At 50.7% G+C, this 6,000-nt stretch overlaps 1 long non-coding RNA gene across 1 annotated transcript in view; it reads left to right on the forward strand.

The window, feature by feature from the left end:
* The window catches only part of LOC137777699 (uncharacterized), a 56,271-nt gene extending 50,858 nt beyond the window's left edge, over positions 1–5,413 (forward strand). The window contains exons 2-3 of the long non-coding RNA XR_011076593.1: positions 1,454–1,654; positions 5,113–5,413. This is a non-coding gene — a long non-coding RNA (uncharacterized lncRNA). The remainder of the gene's footprint in view (positions 1–1,453; positions 1,655–5,112) is intronic.
* The last annotated feature ends 587 nt before the right edge of the window (positions 5,414–6,000 follow it).

Below are 6,000 nucleotides of genomic sequence, written 5' to 3' on the forward strand. Positions count from 1 at the left end.
TTTGTGTTTTTCTTCTTCTTCTTCTCATACTTCCTGTATGAGGTTCGTTTTTTTAAAATGATAAACAAACTATTTTTTTTACCTTTTTTTTTTTTTGACCTGGTCATGTGTTGCCTCCTACCTGGCCGGTTGTGAGCCTTTGGCTGGCGCTCCCCACCTGAACATCACCAGGTGTCAATGTGAGCAGAGTGGGCTCTGCTCCCCTCTCCTCCCAGGGTGGCAGTCAGGAGGGTCAAGCTGGTGGAGACACTTTCTAGTCTCCTATTTGAGAGAAATGCCAGTAGACAGCTGGCTCGAGATTTCCCCTCAGGCAAAGGGAGCGGGGGAGAGGAAGGCTACAGTGTGGGAGGGTGGGGCTTGGCCAGGAAAGAAATGTGATGCGGAGGGGAAATCCCAGGTGCAGGTGTAGTATCCCATGGTGCCTGCGCTACGCTATACAGATGAGCAGCAACTGGAAAAGGGCATTGAGGGATGCATCATACCAACATTTCTCCCGAGGTCAGCCTGAGAACATGTTGAAAGTCTCAGATGGTTTCTGGGCTGCTGGCTTCTTCCTCCCACTGTGGGGATCCTGGGCCAGAGCCATCCAGTGAGGAGCTTGGGTACAGTTGACCAAACTGAGAACATCAGTAGATGGCTGACCTGCAGTCACCGCGGTCACAGGGGCTTAGCCCGCGGCCCAGGTATCACTCACTACTGGTGATGCTTGTGCGTGCGTCACAAACACTTGAGGGCTTGTGAAAACAGACATCCCTGGGTCTCATCGCCAGAGTTTCCAATTCAGAAGGTCTGGGGCACACCCTGAAAATCTGCGTTTCTGAAAATTCTCGGGTGATGCCGCGGATCCAGAGATCCACACTGAGGACCACTGGTTAGGGCCACGGGCCGTGGGTGACTGGAAAACCTAAAAGCCTGTAGGTTGTCTCCATTTTCCCTCTAATCCTGAGCTGCTCTTCGTGTGTTCTAGACCAACCTTAGAGGTAAAACCCGCCTTTCAGAAGGCCCTTTGCATCTCTTAGTAATGGTATAGCAAGGTTACCTGTAATTTTGACCTTTTACGATGTCAACCAGACTATAGATCTGCTAAAATGTTTTTGAGCTTTAGTCCTTTGAAAAGGAGGTTTTCTTTTATGGATAGAGAAAGGTGACCAAGGTGAGGGGGATGGCACTGACCAGATCAGGAAATAATCCGGGGAGGCCCGGCCCTTGGGTTGCCCACCCTCATCTCCATTAGTGGAAACCTTTAGTATTAACAGAGGGAGGTATTCTGTGGGTCCCTCTCGGTACCAAAAGGTGGGCAAACTTCCGAGATCCTCAGGGGCTCAGGGTGTTTGAATGACCTGTGAGCTCCTGTTCATCCCAGAAGGTGGCAGAGTGTCAAGGTCGGGATGCTGGACTGGAGGCTGGGTGCCACCGTTTACTGGCTGGTGGTTGAACTTCCCCTGCCCACCAGGCGAGAGAGCTGCTCCTAAAGCAGCAGCAACCTGAGAGCGCGGATGCTTAAGGGAGAGCACACATCTGGAGTGGCATCTAGCAGATGGGATGAGCTCAACAAACGATGGCCAAGAGGACCCGGCTGTGTTCGGGGCAGCCCTGGGGAAGGCTTGCACTCTGCTGACGGATCAGTTAAAGGCTGAAACTTTCTGAACCACGGGTAAGTCTGTAATGATGCGTGGCACACTTCGTAAAAACTGCTTCTCGGGGAGGTCCCCTCAGGAGAGGTTCTAAGTCTGCTCAGAGTTATGTGGCTTTCATTCTAAAAACGGGCCCCCCCCCCCAGAAGCAAAGGAAGGGGGCCCCTCAAGGGCGGCTCCTGTCTCCCCTGCCCTGATGTCTCTAGTAGCACAAAAACTTAATCTTTTACACACGGGATCCGTATCACTCATCCCTAAAATTAGTCTGTCAAAAGCAATGACGTTTTCTGAGCACGTCCTCTAGGTTTTAACTTTCTGAGACGTAAAAAGCCAAGGACTCCTGAGAGCGAACACCTTGCCATTGTCTAGCGGGTCCCACCCTCCTGGCAACTGTTTCAAAAGCTCAAAAAAATTGGCTTCCAAGCCTGTCCGAATCCAACGTGAGTCAACACGAACAGGATGTGAGCGCCTGGCCGGTTGTTTTCCCAAGCGTTGACGGAACCCTTGATGCACAGCGGGCTCGAGTGTGTGTTTTGCACATGGGTGGCTGGGGGCTCTGGTCTGGCTTTTCGGCACTGAGGTATTGGCAGTGTCATGGATGTTACAGCAAACTGAAATCTGTGCTCCTTGCTTCGCCGCTCCCCTGCCCTGGTACTTACTGCCTGGGAAATAGAAGTTTGGATGGAATCAAGGGGAAATGCCCTGACCGGTGGCCCATCCAGCCCAGGGATGGGCGTCTGAGCTGCTGTCTCTCTCCCCTTCTCAGTTTCCCAGGCTAGAAGCCTCCCCTCTGCCATTGGGAACCAAAAGGGTGTGATCTGGGAGCTGACCCGGGGAGCATCCAGAAGATTGCCTGGGCTGCATTTCAGGCCCCTGATGAGGACTCGTATTCACAGTGTGATGTACGTGACCCTGAGGCCATCCCTCAGATCTGAGGGAAAGCGGAGCTGGGTACCCACAGTGGGGAGACCTACTGGGGGCCCCCTGAGTGCTACAGACCTGCAGAAACAGCACAGCTCAGCCAAGCTGGGAGTAAGAATAAGGAAGTAATGTGTGACCAGAAGCTTCTCTAGGAATGTCCTAACACAGGGGAGGCGCTGGTGGTCTCCATCCCCTCCCAGTGTCCGCTGGCATAAGGGAAGCCAGATGTGCGATCAGCTCTGAATTAGGGGCAAATCTTTTAGCGTTCCTGGATGTTCCATCTTGGGTTTCTTCAGTGTTAACTAGACGGCCAGGTCAACGTGAAGTCACTCAGGATTTGACTTATGCGTGCAAAAGCTCGCACACAAACTAGCTCAGGTTTTACAGTGGAAAGCTGCAATTCAGAATCTAGGGACGAAGGTAGGAGAGACTCAGGTCTTGATCCCAGCAATGTCTTTTCCAGTGTGACCTTAGGAAGATTGCCGACTTCCTTGCTCTGTGTGCTTGTAAAATGCAGGTTGACCAGATGATCCTTCCGGCCCTGCCACCTCTCACTTTGTGATCCTGGTCCAAGTAAACGTGGTTGGGTGGTCCATACCAAATCCTGCCTGGGCTCTTGCACTTTGGTTTTTCCTCCCCACTCAGAAGTAGGGTAACTGGAGAGGAGCGTAGGTTCCTAAGCTGTCTCTCTATTTCAAACTAAAGGAACAAGGTTGCCCCTTCCACCCATGTCAGCCACTGATGCATTTCTTAGTTCCTGTTTCTCTTTGCCCACCCAGGAAGGCACTGTGTATAAAATCTTGGGCCCAGATTCAGATATTGTCACATTAGAAAATGCTAGCTCATGGAACACACATCAGGAAACTGGTTTTCCCAGCAGGCTCATTTGAGCAGTGTTCTCCCCAGAATGTGTGTTAGCGACCACACAGCCAGGTTCATTATCTCTCAGAAAGGCTGGTATTTCACTGCCACTAGGATAGGAGGCCTCTGAGAAAAAAATAATAAAGGCTGCGGGAGTCTGTGTGCTTCAGCTAACTCATACGTGGAGGGCACTTGGGGAAGGTATTGAGGAAAAACAATACAGAGTTTCAGGAAATAAATGCAGACTGTCACAACTGTCTTGTGAGTGTCAGGACAGCAAGGACTCAGTCAAAGAGAAGCTTTGCTGTCTGCTGCCCTGTGGAACCCTGCCGGCAGAGGTTCCTGTGGAAGAGGGGTTCCACTCCAGATATGTATGGGAAGCACACAAGAAACTAATGTAAACGGCTTTCTTTATTTCCTAACTTCTCAGGGTCTTCTGCATGTTACCGTGCATTGTGAATGAACGTCTCCCGGAAGGATGGAGCTTTTCCAGAGTCATGCAGCCCCTCCCACCCCAACCTTTTTGCAAATAATTTTGTGCCATTAACAAAAGTCAGGAAATGGAGAAGGGCCAGGGCAGCTGGCTTTCCCCGTGAACTCAGGGTTGCATCTGGGGCACATTGCATGCGGAGGGGATTGCAGGGTCCTCAAGGAAGCTCTGAGCAGTCATGGGCAGAGCCCATTTCTTCTCTGACCATCAGTAGTGGCTGGTCAGAGAATATGGCTGGGAATAGCAGGCAGGTGTGGATTTGACCTTGCTCCCATGGCAATGCTGTCTCCACCCCTCTCTTCCTACTCCAAGCATCTGAGCAGCAGATTTAAGCACAAAACCGGTCTTTGGGGGAGGTGACGCCATTCGTATTTATGAATCAAGCCATCCTTCTGTCAGTCTCTCGAAGTATCCCTTCACTTGTTTGGGAGAACTAAGAATGAGATTCCGCAAACGATGTGCTGCTTGGGAGCCAAACCATACTGGTCTCAAGTGGCAAGGCAGTTTTTAATAGAAACATAGGTTTTGGAGCTGTTCTTAACCCTGTGCTGTCCTCAGGGTCTTTGCTTGGTCAAGGTCCCCCCTCTTAGCATCTCTCCTTCCCTCCACCTTGCTGAGGCTGCTCGGTACAAGCTTGTCTGATCACGATGCTGTGATGTCCCTGGGAGCCCAGCTCTCTTGGAGGGGAAGAGGAGAGGGGACCAGAAGTTCAGCCACCATCCTCCTCATCCATCCTCGTTGGACTGTAATTCCATGGTGACCTCTTTTAAGTCTCTTTGGACCCCTGGGGAGAGGTGTTCAGGACATCACCTGGGCAAACACCAGGGTTGTCCTGAGAGTCCTGTGTGACTTCAGCTAGACCAACAGGAGCACATAGGGGAAGGGCCTCGGTGTGCCCCAGGCTTAGACCTGGACCCAGAGGGGCAGAACTGACTTCAACTTTTCAGTAAACAGGCAGTGGGCTTCTGGGAACATCTGCCTTCACAGTCTCTTGTGAATTATTTTTAAACTGATGCCCCGCCCCCCTATCCCCACCGCAATCTTTGTTGATTATCACTGTTTGAATAGATGCTGATAAATTTGATTCCCCATCTTACTGTGGCATTTACGATCTGTCTTTCCCTTTTCGGTTTCCATATACTGGAGTGACTGTGTCTCAATGCGGTTGGCAGTGACCTGTGTTTTTCGTGCATGTTTTTGTTTCAGAATAACTGGGAGATGAAACAGGAAGCTTTATGACACACTTGCTCGAAAATGACACAGGCACCGAAAAACCAGGACTCAGCCCCCTTCAGCACCTCTACCTGCTGCCCACAGCCGAGTGCAGGGGAAGGGCTGGCCCTGGGACCTGACTCCATCTGCCATGGACTCTAAGGGCCTCCACATTCAGTGGTGATGTCTCTGCGATATTGTGGTTATGGTCTAGTCTGGTCGGTTTTTTATTATCTGGCCAGTCTCTGTGTGTCTTCATCCCTTTTCCTTCATTAAAAGCATAACTAAAGAAAAATGGATTGTTTGCTTATTAGTTATGTTTAAATATTGATAGAAAGGTTACCAGATAACATTTGAGATTCGTTTCTCTAGGACCACAGGGCAACCCTGCCATAACCACACAGATCATTATGACAGCGTCTAGAAGAAGCGTGTTGAACCTGAATCACTTATTACTCAGCCTGGTTTGCCCTGCCTTTTCTTTTCTCTCTGGAAGACCTCTCAAGAGTCAGTATTAGCATGTTAACATTTGAGAAAAACACTGGGAGACATTTGGGAGTCTTTCCCCACACCCTCTCTGATCATGACCTACAAATGGTGCCCCCAAATTATCAGCAACCTTGAGCTTGCTTGCTACTGGAGACCTTTGTCTTCTCAGCTGCCTTGCTCCCTCCCTCCACACATCAGTCACCCATTCACTTCTTCATTCCACAAAGGTTTCTTTGGGGCATCCCGTGGGCCACGTTCTGGAGACAAGGCTGAGGATGGGATCAAGTGTGCCCCAGCCTTCTCAGCACCTCTAGCCTGCTTGTGCATGGGCATCGATCGCTGGGCTTCACTCACCAAGTGCAGGAGGTGCTGGGCAGTTCATCACAGACCGAT

The sequence above is a fragment of the Eschrichtius robustus genome, chromosome 15, assembly GCF_028021215.1.
Source record: "Eschrichtius robustus isolate mEscRob2 chromosome 15, mEscRob2.pri, whole genome shotgun sequence".
NCBI classification, from domain to species: domain Eukaryota; kingdom Metazoa; phylum Chordata; class Mammalia; order Artiodactyla; family Eschrichtiidae; genus Eschrichtius; species Eschrichtius robustus.